General features: G+C 32.6%; 1 long non-coding RNA gene across 3 annotated transcripts; it reads left to right on the forward strand.

Annotated features, from left to right (window-relative positions):
* The first annotated feature begins 6,023 nt into the window (after positions 1-6,023).
* Positions 6,024-9,462, forward strand: LOC106779694. 3 transcript variants are annotated; one of them, XR_001377203.2, is made up of 4 exons: positions 6,025-6,396; positions 6,464-6,656; positions 6,748-6,853; positions 7,309-9,461. It is a non-coding gene; the product is annotated as an uncharacterized LOC106779694 (long non-coding RNA). The 3 variants fall into 3 exon arrangements; XR_002666445.1 differs by having other exon boundaries at positions 6,024-6,396; positions 6,748-9,462; XR_002666446.1 differs by having other exon boundaries at positions 6,025-6,234; positions 6,748-9,462.
* Positions 9,463-23,516: the final 14,054 nt, after the last annotated feature.

Genomic DNA, 23,516 nt, shown 5'->3' on the forward strand with positions numbered 1-23,516 from the left:
CTGTCCACGATCGATCACAGGTATTTCTTCAAAATCTCATAAAAATTACGTTATTATATTTTTTTTCTTTTCNTAAATACTTACCTTCAACCATTACAGGTTAATGCTAAGAAGTGGATGACGATACCGGACATTGGTTATNCCATTGCAAATAGATACAATGTCATCTTAGTATGTTTATCCTATGTTNAGAGTTTTACCATATTCCCACTTCGCACTCCACCNCCTANTGATATTAGACAACATCGGATCTTATGCATTGGATTTGTTAATGGATGTCATTTTGTACAGGTAAATTTCCATTTTTATAATACCATAAGCATTACCCATTACAATTCATTTACTAATATTAAGTTTCCAGGTTCAATTACAAGATGGTTGTCCGTTACCCATGATGGAATCATTTCCTCAAAGCATTGTTACCCAGAGGCAAGATCATGGTCATCATTTTATACACATACGATGCAATCATTTATGGCGTTAATGAGAGCTAATCAAAGTTATGTAGATCTTGGAGAAGACTGAAATGAAGTTTGTTATGTAGTAATTTAATATTTCATTTGTAAATATTTTTTTGTACTAATTCGTTGTTTTCAATTAATTGTCGTATTAATTGAATTATTTGAATTATGTCTCGTTATATAATTTCATTCAACATAGACGATTAATAGAAAAAGTCCAAGTATGGAAAGCGTATGCAAAAATGCATTATAAATATTCAAAGTATAAGTAAACATCACATAAACAAATATTAAAAAATAAACATATATGAATCTGTCCCTTCAAGAAAATGATGCTCGTCCGCGCACATGACGAGCACCTCTACTAGTAGTAGCAGCCTCGTACTCCTCAACAGATCTACGAGCAATCTGTAATGTCTGATTAGTTTTCTCATAGACTACAGCGTTCTGTGTGACGTGTTGACAGCTTAACACGCCCTGCAACATCCTGATCACATGCCTCATACCACCCTGAAATGAATATAACCAAAAAAATAAATTAACTACATAAACCAAAATTGATATAATAAACAATCACACTTAGTTTCATTACATACCAACAATCCAGATTCAGGCAATCGTCTACGACGAACTGGGGGCACCGGGATGTCATCCAGAAGGTGTCGCCTCATGCGCGGTGCAAGACTGGGTCGATCATCTTCGTTAGCTGGAGTGATGTACGGGTGGGACACTCGTCTAAACCACGCCAGGTATCCGTCAACACACGCAGAGGGGTCCTCAGCTTCAACAACACCAGTAACGGCATTCTCTACATACCTCAACCAATTTTGATCAATCGTATGAATCTCTGGCATCGGAAGGCTCTCAGGCGAACGTGGTATGATCTGTTGAAAACCGAACTGACACAACACGCATTCAGGCAGATGCCGGTGAATCATGTCGCCTAGTCGGATCCATCCTAAAAACATACATATGGCCAAGAATGGACAAGTACGTCTGTGCGACATGTATGGATACCAGATGATCGCATCATACGTGAGCCCATCCAGATATCTCTGCCCATCCAGATATCTATGCCCCTCCATAAGACTCCAACCTTGTCTCGAAGGTATGTATCGTGAAGCTCGTGGATGGAGATCTGTGTACGTATCTGAGACTCCCCTCCTTCCTATCCCAGGAAGGTGCTCATATATCCAACTCTACAAAAAAATTACTTATTTATATTATTTTATACATTCCTAAAATATATTAAAAAAAATCTTTGTAAAACTTTAATGTACCTGTAGAAGAGTGGAATATCCAACTATCTGTCTGACACCATTGAAGCTAGCATCTCCTAGCTGCTCATAAGTGTGTGCCAGTGCAGCTGCTCCCCAGGCATATCTCGAACATGCATTCAAGTCTCGCAACAGAAGGAGGTACGAGACACGAATCAAATTGCCACTCTTATTAGTAAAAATTGTGCATCCAAGCAAATGCAACAAATACGCCCGAGCAGCGCACTCCCAAAGCTCCTGCTGAATGCAATCGTGGTAGACCTCGCGGAGCCAACTCAGCTGCACTTTTGGACCACGTGACTTCTTCATCTCGGCTGAAGCTTTGGCGCGGTCGACGCTAAGCAAGTCCATAAGATGAGATCGAGCCTCATCGTACTCTAGGTCCTCCACCTCACAAAATTGCCCCATGATAGGTAGGTGGAGCAGATTGTGAACGTCATTTAATGTGACGCTCATCTCGCCTACCGGAAGATGGAAAGTATTTGTCTCTAGGTTCCATCTCTCCGCAAGTGAAATGATCAATCCATGATCAGCATACTCGTAGGATAGGTTGACTAAGGAAGCCAACCCTGACATGGATATATATGGCTCGATAGCCTCATGATACATTCCAAAATTTTTTAATTTTTTACCATGGGTCCTCAATTGAATCTCCCCTCATCCTACATAAAAACACTTAATTATATAACAAAAATAAATAAGCAATTAATCAACAATTAACATTTAGGTTGATTGCGAACCTGGCCTTGCCATATGGCATATGCAACATGTTGGGAATAGTGTGTAAGCAAGGAGGTGTCATGTGGACCTCCTGGAAATCCATCATCTTGAACTTCATCTCCATCTTCATCTTCCTCTTCATCTTCATCTTCATCTTCTTCCTCACTATAGTCATCCTGCTCTTGGACATCCTCATGCTGAACATAGTCCTCCTCACGATGTCCCTGCTGTATAGACTCCTCGTGGTCCTCATAAGGATGTTCATCAATGACGTCCATGCGATATTCCTCTACGCGTCTTCTACGAACAGAAGCCGTAGGTCGTCTCCTTTCATCATGTGATGAAGATGATGGTTGACCACGAGACGATGAAGCCTCTCCATGAGAAGATGATGCGCCTCTAGTTCTTACCATTTCTATTAACCAATTATATTATCAATATATTCTATAAATCAAAATTAAAATGAAAAGAAACAAAATAACTAAAAAAATCTATTAACAAATATTGAAACAAATAAGAAGAAATAAATAAAAATTAAAATTAATAATATATTAAAAAAAAATAACGAAACTATTACTTATTATAATACTTAAATAAATACAAATAAAAAAATGTAATATTTAACAAAATCAAATTTACGCACAGGGATAAGGGATAATAATAATTATTTAATTAATAAATAATTTAATAAAACTTCTAAATTCATAAAAAAAAATAAAATAAATTAACTAAAATTATAAATATACAAAAATTATTTAAGAATTATTTACATAATAAATAATATACTAAAATTATTTACGAAAATATAATTAGTGATAATAAAAATTAACTAAAATTATATACATAATAAATAATATACTAAAATTATTTACAAAAATATAGTTTAGAATAATAAAAATTATTTCATTCAATAAATTAATTAATACTTAATCTAAAATCATAATTAATACTTAATCTAAATTACATTAATAATANATAATATATAAAATTTTATAAACTTAAAAAAAATTAACAAACAACCTAAAATTAAAAAAAACAACGTTTTGAAAAAAAAAATTAAGGAAAAAAGAAAACCGCAACTCCTAAACCGCAGTCTCAGCTGCGTCTCCCTCCAATGCAATATGAGCTGCGTTTTCACCCAACGCAGTCTGAGCTGCGTTTTACGCCAACCGCAGTTTGAGCTGCGTTTCTCCCGTGCACCCCCCAAACCAAACCAACCGCAGATCCATCGGCGGTTGGTTTCAGACGCTGATCGAGCTGTGGCATGCCTTAACCGCAAAACGACTTGCGGTTCCACAATGCAACCCAAAACCATCCGTTGTTCGTACTGCGGCAAGGGTTAACCGTAGTACCACTTGCAGTGAACCCTTCACGGCCTCTCCACGCACAGTTCATATACACACAGAAAAATCCCTCCAATTCTTTTACCAGATCTACGAGAGGAGAGGAGAAATACTAACCTTGACGCCAGAAAAAAAACTTCAAAGACGAAGAACTGCTACCCAGCTACCCTGCTACGCTGACAGCCCACGCCCAACGTCAAGATAGCACCAGGTTACAAGCTGCACGGAGGGATGCACTGGTTGGAGGGAGGGGGGTACACTGGTTGGAGGGAGGGAAGGAGAGGAAGACTGGTCAAGGAAAGGAAAGAATGAAAATAGGGGGTGTAGGGTTTTTTCTCTGAGTTGTGGCAGATAAAATTACTTTTTATAAACCCAATGAATAGGGTCAAAGATATAGGGGTACAGTTGGAATTAAAAGTGAAGTAGGAGGTGCAGGACGAGGTGCAGGGAGGATTACTCAAATGTTGGACTTAGTTGTTGGGAATCCAAGTGTGAATCTAAGTTCCATATTGAATAAAAATGAGAAAGTATAAAATGAAAGACCCATTAACTCATTGTCTTAAGTGAACCTCCTCCTTGATGGAACCAACATTAATTTTCAAAGTTTTAATTTTATGGTCAACAATTGAAAAGTGGAACTCAATTTTGGATCAATTTCAAAGCTAATGAATTATGTTAAATCTAATACATGTAACACTTATAAATATTAGTGAAAGGGTAGTCACTAGGCACACCTTTAAAAGAATTTGAATGCATTCAAATTTCCACCAATTAAGGTGGAAATTGAATATCCTAGACAATCTCTCAATTTAGCTAATTTTTATAAAGATATGATGTTTTTAAAGATATAAACTTTGAGAAGTTTGCGACATTGATTTGATTCATGTATAGACATAATTCTTCCAAATAATTTAATTGTAGTTGAATTATGTTTTCTAATTTGGCTTATGATAATCAATTATCTTTAGTCATAATCGATTATTGTCGAACCCTGTACAATATCAAAACTTCCAGTGATAACTGATTATCCCTGTAATAATCGATTATTAACGATACATAGCTATACTAAAAAACAATTTACAAGTGTTCTTATGATGTACAAGTGAAAGCAAAAGCCTAATACAAGGTTTTCTACAAAATTGCTTTAACTATGTAAGTAAATAATTCTTCAAGACTTCAAGTGCATCATCATCAAATATCTTTAAAGCATCAATGTTTCTCATTCATAACATACGGTCGTTCTTCCCATATTGCTGTCATCCACGGCATTCCCTCTTGTTTGTACTACTACGTCGTGGACTTTGTTTAGATCGTTCTGTCAAGCGATCAATTTTGACATATTTCTTTAGTTGACCTACACAAATCAACAACTAGATCTTATTCCTGAGGGTCACACACTCCTCCATCGTGTGGCCCATGTTTTTGTGGTCCAAGTAGTGTTTATTGCCTTCGGCACCAGGCGGTGTTGGACGTCGCTTCAGTACAGGAATTAGCTTTGGGCTAAGATCGTCCTGCAGTATTTTAGCCCGCTTCGGTGCATGAATTAGCTTCGACACTCATCAAAATGGTTAAACTTTCGTGGGTAAATATATAAAATGTAATTAACTAAAAAACATGTCATATCGAAGTTTGGATTATAAGAAAAGTGAACGAGTAAATTATTAATATAGTTTACAAGCACAATGCTTAATGACTTTTATAATTTAATGAAAAGTAAAACTTCAAGGAATAAGAACATGTACACTAGTTTATCAACATACTAAGGAAGTTTGAAGAAATCATTCCCTTGACCAATCATTAACAAGCTCAAAGGTGAAGTCGGGCAAAATGATGGGTTTCAACTGCCTGAATTTGAAAAATAATGATGGATAAACACACTAGTAGAAAAATAGCATTTTATGACAGCCTTATTATGACGGATAAAAATTATTCATCATAATAGGTTGATCAGTGGCAGAATCGTAATAAAAATAAGACATATTATAACGCAGTTTTATATATCCATCATAATATAAAATGGGGTGGCAAATTTATAAATAAGTTTAAAACATATTATGACGTAGTTTTGTATATCAGTTATAATATAAAATGCGGTGGCAAATTTGTAAATAAATTTAAAACCTATTACTACGTATTTATGGACACTTGTCATAAAATTTTTAATGTATTATGACTGATTTTTAGAAATTCGTCGTAGTATCTCTTTTTTTTCATTTTTTTTTTCATTTCGCTCTTACTCACCTTCGTCCCTCTCACTCTCATTTCCCATTTCCCTCTCACTCNCGTTCGAAGTCTTTTTCGTGTAAGCCTTATTTCTCTCTGAGTCAAGTTCTTCACTACTCATCCTCAATCCGTAAATTCTCGTTCCATCGTTCATCATTTGTGGTGATGAAGCCATCAAACGGGAGTTCTACCGTCATTGTGAAGCATGGGGTAAGAATATAAGCAATCCATATTAAACATAGTACATGTTTGAAGGGGAGGAGGAAATCGTGGAGAGAGGCACAACAAATCGCAACCTGGTTGGGGTTTAGGGTTCGATTCGGTGCTTGCAATCCCTAAATCCTCTCTTTCGCAGACCAAGTCATCGAAGTGGTAATGATACTCAACTATCCAAGGAAAGTGGCAGTGCTTTACTAACTTCTCTGTGCTTGTCTGTCAGATTTAAGCGAAAATAACAAGAAACATGGTCGGAGGCTTCTGGAAGGTTCCTCGCCGCCGCTTACGCCGATTTGGATGCGCCCAACCTCCACTAGGAGAAGATGGCTCTGTGTCCCGTTCCTTGCCTTGACGGAGCTACCATTCAGATTCGCAATCTCCTCTTCGTCTTTGCCGGTTACGGCACCATCGATTATGTAACTGACTGATCTCCTTTCGCTTTTAATCTCAACTGTTGTCTTCGTTACTATTCTAATGATTGCGATTCATCTCTTTGTTTGGTTTCAGGTGCATTCTCACGTTGATGTGTAGAATTTTAATGATAATACTTGGGGAGGGAGATTCGACATGCCGAAGCAGATGGCGCATTCACATTTGGGAATGGTGACCGATGGTAGATACATTGTCGTTGTGGTTAATTACAGTTTTTTGATGAATATAGCTCTAAGCTGTTGGAATCTTCCAATTATATTACAAGGCGTCAAGCTATTATATGTCATCTATTGCTACTTTTATTCTTGTTCGATAATTGAATTTGTTCATGTATATTTGTTGAGTGATTTTCATATCAGTGATGCACAATACAAGAGTCAATTTATTATCCAACATTCTGATTTCCTATTAAATTGTGTTATCTTGTTTTTCATATTCTAATTTACATTAAAGCTAACAACTTGTTTGGTCTATTTTTCTCTTTAAAAATTGTGTTATCTTGTTTGTCAGATTCTAGTTTACATTAAAGCTAACAGCTTGTTTAGTCATATGTTACTTCTTGGTTGAATTTTCAGAGTTTTTATGGTGACATGATTGTATGTTTATCATTTAATCTTATCTCTACATTGATTTCAGAGGCTCGGTGAAACATTGNATTTCAAAATTAAGTGTNNNGCTGCANGAAAAGANGGGAACTTGCGTGCTATGCTTTCCACCTTACAATATGTATATACTTTCTACACACACCTTGGAAAAATCTCTGAATTTCTCTGTTCCTTATCTATATGAACATATGTAAGTTTGGTAGTTTATGCTTTCCTGTTTTGCTTAAGGCATGGATTCAAACCATAACTACTCTGTTTATATCTTTTTTAGAAATCATATATCTAATAAAGGTACCAAAACAAAGCTAAATAGATTGAACTAATCAAAATAATTGATCAAAAGGAAAATCTATGATGNAGTTATTTGGTTTTGCTCTCCCTCTAAATGTTTCTCCATCATTTCTGAAACTGATGTTTAATTCTGAACCAAAACAATTAAAGTAGCTGTCGTAAGACCCAAAATATATATAATAATATTTTCAAAATTCAGTATAATAAACTAATTGGGGAAATTCTATTAATATTATAAAAGTTAATTNATGAATAATTCTACGTGAGTTCGTTAGAACTTCTTACCAAAAAGAGCTAATAGGTTCAACTTCATTAAAATACTTTTTTTATTAAAGATTTAATAAGAATTAAAACTACCAATTGGTTATGTACCTCAATTTATTAAAATATGAAATGATTTGGGGTTCTTGGGTTCAACTTTGAAACCGTGCAAATATTGAATTATTTACTTTGTAACATTAGCTAATCTATCCTCGTTGACAGTAAGTGTCACATTTTGCTTTTGTGTTTTCTTCTCATGNATGCCCCCTGTATTTTGCTTCTCTATTTTTTCACTTTTAATGATTGATTATATGATTCACATGTAATCTCTGAAAGTGATGTTGTTCCATCTGGATATGGTGATGCTATTGTAAATGAGAGCATTTATGTTTATTTAGAATTACAAGGAACTAATTCTGCAGANGCAGAACAAGGGAAGATCAANAAGATAGAAGAGNTGAGGAAGTATGTTTTATATTCTATTNTTTTTTAAACTGCATTTTAACACTTGAGTTATGAATGAAAAGGGGTAAAAGGTGACCAGAGTATATGATGAAGGAAATTATTAGAAGGGATTTCATAATGAATAACGCTTGAACAATATACACATGAATTTATTTTGTTGAAAACTTAGCTCTTTTTTTTCCCTTTTTCTTAACGGTTTTCAATTAAAAGACTGGTGTTTCTTTCTATGCAGGCAAATAGAAAGACTAGAGAAGATTATGAATGCTCCAGGTTATGAAGAGAAGGTTTTTCCAAATGTTCGAGCAAAGAACCAGGAAAAGCTAGATTCCCTAAAGGAGCGTTTATTGCTTGAGGAAACGGTCTGAATCTCTAGCTTCTAAGTATGAACTCGATTGCTATATTATACAAATTTTGGTTAGCTTGTGCTACTGGGTTTTTTTTTAATCTTTTCAATTGAAATTAACATGTACTATATTGATTATCAATGCTGCTATTTTTCTCGTTTAATTTGGTTATATATATTTGATTCATTAATTCAAACATGTTAACCTAGTTACTTAAATTCATTATGTTCATTTTTTCTATGAACAATGCCCTACATCTAAGATAGCGATCATTACTTGAAGGAGGTGNCACTTGGTGATATTAAATGTTTGGAATGAATTGTTTATTGAGGGAAAGAAGATACATGCATGTATCTTTACATTTTTGTATCTCTCTGATCTCCACAACTTGAACATTTGACATTTGATTTTTGAAGGTTGAGATGTTCTACCTTGTACTTTTCTGTAACTATCACATTGAATATTTGATTTATTCAACATGCATGCTGTCATGAATCTATNTAGCAGGTGTTGNNGTGTTTGTTTTAATTTATAATAACAATAATGTCTGATCANCTATTCTACATTTGACATAGCATGCTTATGCCCTTGCTAGAGTGTGTTTACATGAAAATATACTTAAGCCTCTGCTAATTATTTCATTAATCATTGAATATACTAATGCCCTTGCTAGAGTGTGTTTATAATAACGATATGTTTTTATTTCCACCTTCTATAACCTTTTATACCATAGTTCTTGGTATAAGTACATTCATGTAGTCTGTGTACATATTGTATTTATCATCTTCCTTCATTTTTTAGACCGTTGAGATATTTTCTTTTGTCACATGAACAATTATTCTAGTGATGTTTGATAAATTTGGTTGTGAATGTATGATATAGGAGGAAATATGTTTTATGGTCACCTCTGAAGGCTCCAGATTATATGAATCACCTCCTAGTGATGAATCATATGCGTATGAATCACCTCCTAGTGAAGAATCCTACGCCTATGAATTAACTTGTCGTCAGAGCTGAACTGTGATGTGATGAAAATGTGAAGTTCATATACTGGTATTTGCTCAAATTTTGGGTAAGCTCTGAAGGCTGTTTTCGGTGTTGGCAGATCATCTCCCACCAAGAATCCAATGCCTAAGAATCTACTGAACCTCACAGCTATGAAACATATGAAGATTCTGAACTTGGGTAAAATTGAAGTTCGTATTAGTACTTGCTCAAATTTTAGGTTGATTATTAGTGTTTTACATTAGAACCAAGTGGGTATCTTTTACTTTAAGTGTTAGTAAATTGTAGAAACTTGACTACAATGTAGTGTAAGTTAATATGATATTTGGATTTAATATATGGTTTGATGTACAAATTATGTATTAAATTAGACAATTTAATGTTTGAAATAAATTTTATTATGTTAGTTTAATTGAATTTGTTTATTTCATGTTATATTGATTATAAATTAGTTGATGAGATGATAATATAGGAAATTGATTATAAATTGATTTGATATGTCAAATGTAATAATGAAATTTCTTTTAATAAAACAAGTTTTTATGATAGGTGAATAATGTATGTAATAAAAGATTATTTCTAAAAAGCATATATTATGATAGGTGAACAATTACATATTATGATGGGTAAATCCAGTTGCATCATAATAAAATCAATATTAGAGCCAATCATAGGCTTGATAAAGTATAGCAGTAGCTAGCTAACAGAGAGTGATGACAGAAAATACTTTTGTACAACCTGCAATTCCTAAGTTTGATGGTTACTATGATCATTGGACAATGTTGATGGTGAATTTTCTCCGTTCGAAAGAATATTGGAGTTTGGTGGAAATAGGAATTTCTGGTGTAGGAACGACATCCACTGAGGCGCAACAGCGTCAAATTGATGAATAGAAGCTTAAGGACTTGAAAGCGAAGAATTATCTTTTTCAAGCCTTGGATTGTTCCATTCTCGAGACGATTCTTAAGAAGAACACTGCTAAGGACATATGGGACTCTATGAAGCAAAAGTACCAAGGTTCCACACATGTTAAGCGTGCTCAATTACAGGCATTAAGGAAGGAATTTGAAACACTCCATATGAAGGTAGGCGAGTCTGTGAATGATTACTTCTCACGCACTCTTATGATTGCAAACAAGATGAAGGCTAATGGTGAAAATAAAAGTGACTCTGAAGTGGTGCAAAAGATATTGCGCTCTATGACTCCACAATTCAACTATGTGGTTTGCTCCATTGAGGAGGCACACGATACAAACACTCTGCCCATAGATGAATTACAAAGTCGTTTGCTAGTGCATGAACAAAGAATGATCATCCCAGACGAAGAACAGGCCTTGAAGGTGACCTATGGGGATTCTTCCAACCGCGGACGAGGTCATGGACGCGGTCGTGGACGAGGATGTGGAAGGATAAATTTTGACAAATCCACTGTTGAGTGCTTCAATTGTCATAAACTAGGGCACTTCCAATGGGAATGTCAAAGCAAAGAAAGTAATTATACTGAGATTTCTAAAGAAATGTTACTAATGGCTCAGATGGGAGATGAACAACACCAGAGCACTGATTGGTTTCTAGATTCTAGTTATAGCAATCATATGTGCAATAGAAAAGATTGTTTTGTCGATCTCAATGAACGATTTTCAGATAATGTAAAGCTTGGCAATAATGCAACCCTGGAGGTGAAAGGAAAAGGAAATGTGCGACTACAAATTAACAGTCAAATCTAGGTAATAACTGACGTTCTTTATGTGCCAGACTTGACAAATAACTTGTTCAATATTGGACAGCTTCAAGAGAAGGGTTTAACTGTGCTTATTCAACATAACAATTACAAAGTATATCATCCTAACAGAAGTGTTATCATGAAATCTGTGATGTCCTCCAATCGTATGCTCAAATTGCAGCAGTATCTCCTTCTGATACAACTTCCTTCAACATAATAACTGAAGATATTGGTCAATTATGGCATTGCCGCTATGGCCATTTGAATTTTAATGGCCTCAAAACTCTCCAGCAGAAAGACATGGTCGTGGGACTACCACGACTAATGAAACCCACAAGAGTGTGCAGAGAATGTTTGAATGGGAAGCAACAACGAAATCCATTTCCGAAGACGACTAATTGGAGAGCTGAAGCACCATTACAACTGATTCATTCGGATCTATGTGGTCCTATTAAACCCCATTCCAACGACAATAAGAAGTATTTCATCTCTTTCATTGATGATTGCACTCGAAAAACATGGATCTACTTTCTCCATGAGAAATCCAAACCCTTAAAATTTTTTAAAGAATTCAAAGCCAAAGTTGAACGAGAAGCAGATTTACATATTAAGAGTCTTCGCACAGATCGTGGAGGAGAATTCACCTCATTAGAATTCTCTAATTTCTGTGTTGCACATGGAATCAATAGGCAACTCACTGCCCCATATTCGCCTTAGAAAAATGGAGTTGCAGAACGAAAGAACCGTACTATTATGAATATGGTTCGTAGCATGATGATCGCAAAACGTATTCCACATTGTTTTTGGCCCGAAGCAGTTAATTGGGCAGTTCATGTGCTTAATCGTAGTCCAACGTTTGCAGTTCAGAACAAAACGCCCGAAGAAGCTTGGAGTGGACACAAACCTTCGGTTCAATACTTTAAGATCTTTGGATGTGTGGCTCATGTCCATGTAGGACATAATTCTCGCACTAAATTAGATCAACGGAATGTAAAGTGTATTTTATTGGGAGTTAGTGAAGAATCTAAGGCGTATAGACTTTATAATCCTACGACTAAACAAATAAGTATTAGTTGGGATGTTGTATTTAAAGAAGATGGCAGTTGGAATTGGGGAGAGTAATTCACCAGTTCAACTCAATCTGAATTGGAATGGCAGGCCAATGAACATGATGCAGTAATGGACCCTGCTCCAGAGGAACTAGCAGATGAAAATGCAGTCATCGAATCAGCCCACCTAAACACTGAATCAACCCACCTATTCAAGAAGCTAGTGAACAACAACATTCAATAAGGCAACACATTCAACCTTCTTGGATGCAGGACTATGTATCTAGTAAAGGGTTGTCTGATGATGACTTTGAGTCACATTTTACTATTAACAATGGAAACGATCCTCTTCATTATGAAGAAGCAGCAACAAATCCAATTTGGAGACAAGCCATGAAAGAAGAAATTGAAGCTATTGAAAGAAATGATACATGGTATTTAACCGAGCTTCCAAAAGATGCTAAAAATATTGGGGTTAAATGGATTTTCAAAACTAAGCGTGATAAGAAAGGAAATGTTAGTAAGTACAAAGCACGTCTAGTGGTTCGAGCATATACTCAACAATATGGAATAAATTACAAGGAAGTGTTCACCCCTGTAGCACGTATTGAGACTATTTGACTAATCATTGTTGTCGCTGCATATCATGGTTGGCCCATTTATCAGCTGGATGTCAAATATGCTTTCTTGCATGAGGAGTTAATTGAAGATGTGTTTGTTGACCAACCACAAGGATTCGTTAAACAAGGGGAAGAAAGCAAAGTCTACAAGCTGAAACGTGCCCTATATGGCTTAAAACAGGCCCCCCGTGCTTGGTACAGTCGTATTGAAAGTTATTTTGGCAGCAGTGGATTTGCAAAATGTGAATATGAACCCACTTTATTCACTAAAGTGGCAAATAAAAGCTTTATGGTGGTAAGTTTGTATATGGATGATTTGATCTATACAGGGAATAATGATGAGTTGATGATGAAGTTCAAGCAATTAATGCAGTCTGAATTTGCTATGACTGACTTGGGAAAAATGAAGTTTTTCATTGGTCTCGAAACAACACAGCAAGTTGATGGTATTTTTGTATCTTAAAAGAAATATGTGACAGATCTTCTAGAGAGATTTGACGTGAGCAATTCCAATTCTGCTCATAATCCAATGCTTCCAGGAAGCAAATTAGGAAAAGATGAAGAAGGAAACAGAGTTGATACAACACTCTATAAGCATATGGTCGGGAGCTTAATGTACGCAACTGCCACACGACTAGACATTATGTACAGTGTAAGTCAAGTTAGTCGGTTTATGGAATATCCAAAGGAGCTTCATTTTCAAGCGACAAAGCGCATCATGCGTTACCTCAAAGGAACCTGTGAATTTGGTCTCTTTTATCAAAGAAATCAAGGAAAAGATTTGATTGGTTATACGGACAGTGGCTATGCTAATGATATTGATAATAGAAAAAGCACATCTGGCTATGTTTTTATGATGAGTAAAGTTGCTATTTCATGGAGTTCGAAGAAGCAACCAGTAGTGAGTCTCTCAACAACTGAGGCAGAATTTATAGCAGTAGCGCATACTTGAAATAGTGGGAAGAAAGCAAATGAGTCCTACAGTTATCTACTGTGACAATAGTTCTACCATTAAGCTGTCAAAGAATCCAGTTATGCACGGGAGAAGCAAACACATTGATGTGCGCTTCCATTTTCTAAGAGATCTTACCAGGAGTGAAACTGTTGAACTACAACATTGCAGCTCACAAGAACAATTAGCAGATGTTATGACAAAGCCACTTAAGTTGGAAGATTTTGTTCGAATGAGAAAGGAGTCAGGGGTGATTGCAAATGTAAACTGAATATATGTAATAATTCAGTTTAAGGGTGAGAATATTAGATATGTGAACACCTCTGCTGTTACTAGAATATTGGAGGTTGTTAGCTTTGAATAAGTCTTCATTGTTAGACTAGATATTCTGCTTCCGATATATTGTAGTTGTTTCTGTTTTTGAAATTGGCTATATATATTCTGTATAGCACCAGAATAAAATCATCAATTCTATCTATACTTAATATAACATGTTTGACATACACTCACATCCTTCCAATATATTTCTCTACTTTCCTTTGAGTTTTAAACTCTGAACTTATTCTATATTCTCATTTCCTTATTTTATTTTTAATATTTAAGATGTAATGAATTTGAAATGATTATTTTTCAATTTATTTTTTTATCAACTATATGAATATAACAAATATTCACTCTATAAATAAGTTTAAAATGGTCATCATGACTCTGCTTATATTTATATATATAATTTCTATAAAATAATTTGAAGAATTTGTAAAATTGAAAACAAGTCATTCATTAAAATGGTCAAACTTTCCTAAGGCAAATATATGAAATGTAGTTAACTAAAAAAATATTTTAGACGGAAGTTTGGATTTTAAGAAAAAAGTGAGTGAATTGTTAATAATATGTATGAAAATTTATTTTTGACTACAAACACAATGCCTAATGACGTTTATAATTTAATGAAACCATTGCATTGTCCAAGCATAACAAACTCAAAGGTGGAATCGTGCAAGAGGACGGGTTTCAAGTGCCTAAAAATTGAAAAATAAAATTCAAGAATGTTAGTTATACGAAATGTGTACATTGAAATAGCATGTTTAAAATTTTTAAGTAATAAGAATAATAATCGGGTTAAAATAAAAACTAATGATAGATAAAGATCTCAGAAGTTTACTAGGGAAAAAAACATGATTTCATGGGAGCAAGGGAAACAATTGCTTTTTTATAAGACTATCAAGTATTGAACATCAATAAGTTGTTATTTTATTTTGTATAGTCATGCAAACTTTTCATCTAAATTTGCAAAAGGTTATCCAGAGCATAGTTTTATTTAAAAAAATAAAATAAAATAAACACTAAAGGCACTCATTTCATCATTCAAACGAGCAAGAAATTATTTTCTTGATTTCTTAACATGCTATATTTACAAATTTAATTGCTCTTGTGAAATAAATCCTATGTCTTTGACATAATTAGTTCCAAAAGCAACTAATTAAATTGTAAAAATTGGTTTAATATTTAACAATAATTATTTGTTAATTTAATCAATAAAATGTTGTAGAAATATTGAAAAAGGAATATATGGTAATGTGCATATACAAAGCAAAGTTGTATAAAACCTATGATATTATTACTTCTCAATCTTTATCCCGCTTAAGTACTCTAACAAATATTGCTATTTTGACATGAATATTGTCTTCTAAATTGTTCAAGAAGTTGAAACAAGAATGTTGTCGAGATTTATTGAATTAGATTGAGCTAAACACTATCCAAAAACTTAGAGCAAATCCAAAATTACTATACTTATGAAAATTCATTATTGAAAAATGAATATTTATCTTTATAAACATTAATATTTGCTTTTGTCTTAGTTAGCCATCAATATACAATTTTTCAATTTGTGATTGTTGCAATCGAGATTGCGAAAGAATGACGAACCGTTAAAGAACAAGTTTAAAAAAGAGGTTTTGGAGTCGTTACCATAATTTATTTTGGAAAGTATATGAAAAACCATAAAATAAGATATGATCTACAAAAACTAGATGTCCAAAGGCAGTAGCTTTAATTAAATGTACAAAACTGATGTGGTTTTCAAAATTTTTAATTTTTCCAAAAATAATACTATAATATAGAAATAAAAATATTTTTTGGATTTTTGAGTCAGATAATGATTGACCTTGCTCTCATATATTCTCATTCAGAATGAGAAAGGGTTAAGTAGTTTTTTACAAAACTGTTTGAAAAATGATTTTGGAAAATTTGATGTTTTTGAAGATTTTGGATTTTTTTGGTATTTTTGTCATGATTGAGAAAAAAAAAAGAACATTAAGTATTAGACCGATGCGAATGGTCACACAAATACTCATACCATTAACATATTATTTAATTATTTAGAAAAAAAGAAGGTTTAAAATATCCTTAATTCTGTAGGATTTTCTTAATTTGGTCTTCGTATTACAAAATCTCTCAAATAGGTCTCTGATTGTGAAAAATTGGATCAATTGAGTGTTTCCCATTAATTTCGGTGAATGAAGTTAAAAAATAATGTGCGGAGTAACTTTAGCAAGTTTTACTGACCTAGATTTGTTTTATTTTAAAATTAAATTTTTGTAAATAAAATGACTGAAAACGCAACATTCAAATAAAATACAATTAATAAGTAAAAACGCAACGTTTACTAAAATGAATAACAGCAACAATATTTGGGAAATTAAATGAAATTTTGGAAGCCTGAATTCCCATAATGTTGCGTGATGACGCTCACTGATGTGTTTAAATAAAATACAATTAATAAATAAAAATGTAATATTTACTAAAATGAAGAGAAATTTGAGAAATTAAATAGGATTTGAATAAAACCCTAAATTGGAAGACTGAATTCTCCAGAATGTTGCGTGATGAGGCTCACTGATGTGTTTAAACTATTACAGGTGCAACTTGGTGCGTTTATAAGGATGGAGGCGACACGATTCTGCAGAAAACATTGGACTATGGTTGTCGAGTTGGCGCTGGCTGTAACCCTCTCCATCAAAACGACCTTGCTTCCAGCCTAACACCGTCAGGGCTCACTGCAACTACGCTGTGAGTGGCTACTTCCAAAAGAAGGGTCAGGCTCAAGGGTCCTGTGAGTTTGTAGGAACAGCCATAGAAGCTGACCCTTTTACCTGTTTCTCTTTTTCTCCTTGGTGAACAGGCATTGGCGGATTGCATATATGTATTTCTTCTGCTCGTATGTTCTTCTTCGTTTTCAAAGAAGTGTTAACGATGATTCTAGATCTTCCTAGTTAGAGTTTTAAGTAGTTTTATTCAAATTACTTTTAATTTTTCAAATTTCTTTAAATAATGTTGCATTAATTAAATTTTATTTAAACGTTGAATTTTCAATTATTTTATTTTAAAAAATATTAATTTCAAAATAAAACAAATCCACGCAAGTAAGACTTGTTAATGTCACTCTGCCAGACATATTATTTTTTAATTGTCCTTTATCCAAATTAACAGCAAACATTTAATTTTTCACAAAGCATTTAATTTTTTACAATCAAATATTTAATTGAGAGACTTTACAAGAATCTAATTGTAAAAATCTACAAAAATAAAAATGTTCTAAATAATTAAATAGAAAAAAAAATATTAAATTTTAGGACGATACATATAATTACACACGAGTACTTATACTTTTAAAATGTTAAAAAGAAAAAACTTTTCTTATTTTTTAGATGTATTTCTTTCAAAATTTTAATTTTAATAATTTTATATTTATTTTTAATCTTTATTTGAATTATTAAAAAATAGTGTACATGACGAAGCTGGTCAAAGAGACACCGAAATAAAATGAAAATATTTTATTTATTTTTTTAAATTGTTTATTTAATTTTTTATACTTTTTTTTTCACAAAAAAGGAAATATGAAAATGAGTTTCACTGAAATCAGTCACTAAAACCTTATAACTTGTACAAAATCACTGAAATGAGGAGTCCGGGGTAGTAATTGCAAGCATAAACGAGAAGTAAGAGTAAGAGGGTAAAATGAAGAAATAAGTCAAACACTTCTATGTTAAGGAACAAAAGATGCCTTTATTATTTGAGGAGGAAGTCATCATCTTTGTTGTTTTTGCAGAATGTAAGGTTCCTATATTTGGTTCAGCACATGATGTCCTTAGTGAGCCAAGATGAAGGCCAGCCGAAATTCAGAACTTTTGGACTAACCGGTACTGCTACGAAGACATGGACAAGTCAAAAGAAGCTAGGTCACACATTAAAAGTTCCATACATGTGGAAACATACCTGAGCATTTGAAAACATTCTTATCCGATGAGGGAAGAAGCACTTCCCGTTCATCGATTTGAATGAATTTTTTGAAGTTAAATGGGAAATAAACTTAGAAATTCATGATGAAGCAGAATTATCAAAAGTCGTTCCAACATGCTAAATGACAAATCCATAGATCTTTCTCTTCAATTTCTCAATCTTCTCTCTAAGTGAGTCATCCCCTTTGGAAACCACACGGTCCAGCCATGCATTCACACGCTTCAAGTGCGACAAAACAACAGCAATGGAGCCACTGTCCAGGAGCAATGTTTTTTCCCCATCAGCTGTACACTCTCCAAACCCTTAAATCCTGCATCAAGGGACTCCTCAACAAACCGTAGAAACCACATCTGCATTTCAGATAGCAAATTTGCACCAAGCTCTGCTGTCTCTTTCATTCCACTACCTCTTGTCCACACACTAGCAATCTGACGGGATGGTTGTGATGAAGGAACCATCACATGGCTCTTAGCTGCACCGAGAGAGTGTCGTTTTGATAAGCTTTTCTGCAATGTTGATGGTGGATCAGCAGCGGTGCCAGTAAGAAGGGATACTATCTGTAGATCAGTGGCCAAGGCAGCTTCGACCCAGAGTGAGGGACTTTGACTGTTCTGTCGGAGTGCTGTTGCCTTTAGGTGTCTCTGAATAATATCTGTTGGCAACGGCTTCAGCCATCAAAGTTGATTTGAGAACATCATCGTAGATAGTGAAAAATCTGTTTATGGTTGGCAAAGGATTTCTATCCTGGCACACTGAGCACAGGTCTGAAAACATGCTGATATGTCGAAGGAACAAAAACAAATACATCATTTATGTTAGCCATTACAGAGGAAGCCAAAATATGTGAAAATTGAAAAGAAAATGGAATTTTCATTTTAGGTTTAAATATTGAAACTTCCGATACAATTCAAAAGAGTAGAATATTTTAGGCTCTTTCCAGTACAAAATTAAGGTAAAAGTCAAATTGTTACCTTAAACTTCTTATAATACATTCAGTAGCATTGGCCTCCTCTAATGCTTCAGCAGCAGCAGCAGAGGCAAGAACCTTTCTTTGCATTGCTTCCTGCCTTGGGTTGATAAAAAGGGACTTGGACTTATTAAATCAAATCAATCGAGTCCCTTCATAAAAAAAAAATTGAAAGTTTACTGACTCTGTTCTATGCCTTTTGGCTAATAATAGTAGTTATTAACATCAAGGGTAACATTAACTAATACTATTTTAATAATATTCTTATATAATTATTGTTATTATTATTGTCATTATCATATTATAATAATAATAATAATAATAATAATAATAATAATAATAATAATAATATGGTATTATTCTATAATAATGATGAAAATGATAATGATAATAATAATCAGTACTACTTAATATTATGATTTTTTAAAATTATTATCATTATTATTAGCCAAATAATAATAATACTACGTTATTCTTAATAATAATAATAATAATATTTATTATTATTATTATTATTATTATTATTAATTGGTAGTATTTCTTCTTAATAATATATTATTTATATATATATAAGAATTGTATAATTTTTCATTTATTAAAAGAATAACAGTACACAAATAATAATAATAATAATAATAATAATAATAATAATATTATTATTATTATTATTAACAATTGGTAATATTTCTTATTAATGATATATTATTTATATACATATAAGGGTTGTATAATTTTTCATTTATTAAAAGAATGATAGTCGTACAAATCTGCACAAATAATAATAATAATGTCTAAGTTGTAGTAAACACAATATTTAGTTGATTCATTCTTAAACTAAATTATAAAACATTTAGTTTATGAAAATAATATATAAAACATCCTCAATAAGAAACGAGGTGGAATGTTTCTCAATGACAAATAATGAAGTTCTAACCTTCACCTATCTTCACTTATAGTTTGTTAGAAATATGTTTTAATGGAATTTCTCAAAGTATAAGGATAACATATTTTATAATTTAGTTTAAGAACTAAACACATTTTTTTTATATAGTTTAGGAACCAAAACATATTTAACATTTTTTCTTATTTTTCTTCTTTTATTATTTTAAAGATTAAATATGTTTAAAATTTTTAAATTTGGACACTGAAATTGGAATTTCTCCTTACTTCAATCATGGATACATTTTGGTCTCCTACATCAACATTAAAAATAAATGAATATAATCCTCATAATATAACTGTTTTAAATTTTTTATATGTCAAATGCAATTAAAAAGACTATAATAATTCATTTTTCAAGACCAAAATGTATTATAATTTTAAACAATGATGAATTCTAATTCTGGGTCAAGTTTAAGGAAAAAAAAACACATTTAACGCTTATTTTAATTATTACTTTTCACAAACCTTAGTTTTTCTTTTCAAAATGTTATTAAACATACATATCTTATAATAGGAATTGCATTTCCTATTATATAAAGATTAATATTGAAGACATTGTCCTGTTAAATTTTCATTTTTGTTTTCTTTTTTTAATATAAAAATAATTATCAAACATATAATTATTGTAAATTAAATCTCAAAAATAAGAAAAGGAACTAAAAAATTTTAAATTTAAACATGTTTTTTCCCCTCTATGTGTATTCATCCATAATATTATTTTTTTCCTTATCCATGTTTTTTTCGTATTTTGTATTTCTTGATGGTTGTTCGTGATTTTGCTAATTTGGCATATCACTATTTAATAGAAAAGATGTGACAAAATAAGGATTTGATGAACGTAAAGAGAAAATTTAAAATATTTTGATAGGAGAAATCCGTAAATATTTCAGAAATAAATTAACTTAACAGGACAAGAAAACATATAAAAAGATTTAGGAACTATTTAATTAGAGACCAGATAAAAATCATATTGTATTTCAAATATAATAAAGCACATTTAAAGCCAAACTTTCTATAAACATAAATGGTTGTAAATACAAATATTCGTTTTTTTATTAATACAGATAAATATCATCACATTTTAATTTGTCATTCACTATATATTTTTTATCTTTATAAAATGATTCATACTTTCTCAGAGAATAACGATTACAAAAATATTATGGTAAAATCATTTTTTTATTAGAGAAAAAAAAAACTTATTGAAAGATTAAGGAAGTAATTATAAATAAGAATATTTCTTCAAGACAAGAATTAATGTCTATGGATAGAATAAAATAAAGATCTTAGTATAGAACATAGTTTCAGCCTCTTTATTTTTGTCATCTTTCGATCATGGCTCAAAATTATTGTATCATCCTTCTTTTGTATGTTTAAACATTGAAATATCCGTGGCATGGATGATAGATATTATTTTTATAAATAGATTTTTTTTTTATATAGTAAATGAGTTGTAATTCAAACAAAAAATCTCCAATCTAAATTTTGATATTTTCTAATCTCTATTTGTCTTTTGCATATAATTTTTTATTTGTTTTGCTAATCATTATAAGATAATTTTTTTTTTGACAAATGACTTTTTTTTAAAAATTATTTGATAAATCGAAAGAAATTAATTAGCATTCAATTCACTTCAATTATTTGAGCTTTCTATTCCTCTGCCTTTTAATATTTGAGTGTTCTTCGGATTTCTTTATCTTTTCTATTGCTTCTATTTTTCGGCAAATTAATATTATTTGTTTAATTTTTGGCAGAGGAAATCTGGATTATAGGTGTGAAGTAATGTATGTGGAAAGGAAATCAAGAAGAGATAAAAGAGCTAGTTCTGAAGATGAAAAGCCAATTGAATTTGTTGAAAGATATATAATTGAGGAAGGTTTATGTTGTTTAAAATTTTCTTTCTTTTTTCTATGTTTATATTTTATATTGGTTGTTGAACTCCTTTGTTGTGATGTTCATTTGCCTTTTTCTAAATACTTTGTTATATCAGCTTCTGTTTCAGCTTCCTGTGCATAGGAAACTTTTCTGTATGTCGTGAGTTAGTGAAATATATGTTGAGAGAAGTTTGTTTTCTATCTCATCTGAGTTCCTGTTATATGTTTTTACGTGCATGAACTTCTCGTCCTCACAAGTTTTTCTTCCTTTGCTGCTATGAAGTTTGATGCTGATATCATCAGTTACCATATTCAATATTCTTTGGCTATCCAGTAAGAAAAACAGCTTAAAGGTGATGTTTTTTGTTAAAAATAATCTGATTATTGATACGTGTAGTTTGTAGTCGTTTGGGAGCAGTTGTCAATTGGGTCTAACTTATTCGAAGATGGTGTTCCAAAATCGTTAGGGAGCACGTGTAGTTTGCAGTCGTTGGATTTGTCTGACAATAAATTGAGTGAAGATCTAACAGCCATATTTAATCATTTGTTGAAATATAATTGAGGAAGTTTTTCATATGAATCATCTTTAGATTTTCATTATCCCATAACATGTATCAAACTAATTTTCATTATAACCGATGAAAGTGCATTTCTTCGATTTAGGATCAACCTTATTTCTGTCTTGATTACTAATGTTCACACATGCTACACAACTAAAAATTCTAAGATGTGATAGTTTTATCTCTTTATCACTCCATACCTCTTCTAGTATTTTGTGTTTCAATGGAACCGATAGACCTCGGTTGATTAAGTAAGTTGTTGTGTTGACTGCTTCTGCCTAGAACTGCTTTGGTAAGTCTAATTGCAAACACAAGCTTCTGGCTCTCTCTGTCAACATTCGATTCATATGCTCTGCCACACCACTGTGTTGAGGCGTACCTGGCACGACCCTCTCCATTCTGATCTTGTGCTCATAGCAAAACTTCTTAAATATGGTGTCTTCATATTCAGCACCATTATCCGATCTAAGCATTTTTATCTTTAATCTTGTCTCATTTTCTACCATGGCTTTCCAAATTTTGAAAGCTTCAAATACTTCAGATTTATTTTTAAGAAAGTATGTCCATACCTTCCTAGAGTGGTCGTCAATAAAAGTCACAAAGTATCTCTTACCACCAATGGATGAGACGGTTGTTGGATCCCAAACATTAGAATGAACAAGCTCAAGTCTCTCTTTCTTCTGGATTCTTCCACTTCTCTAAAAGCTTACTCGTTTATGCTTTCCAAGTATACAGTCTCCATACATATCAAATTCTATTGACCGAAGACTTGGTAGTTTACCCTTTGAGTGCATGATCCCCATCCCTTTCTCACTCATGTGACCTAACCTCTGGTGCCATAGGTTAGGACTTTCATTCATTGCAACTGCAATCAAATGACAAGCTTC

Source organism: Vigna radiata, unplaced genomic scaffold (genome assembly GCF_000741045.1).
Source record: "Vigna radiata var. radiata cultivar VC1973A unplaced genomic scaffold, Vradiata_ver6 scaffold_167, whole genome shotgun sequence".
In the NCBI taxonomy this organism is placed as follows: domain Eukaryota; kingdom Viridiplantae; phylum Streptophyta; class Magnoliopsida; order Fabales; family Fabaceae; genus Vigna; species Vigna radiata.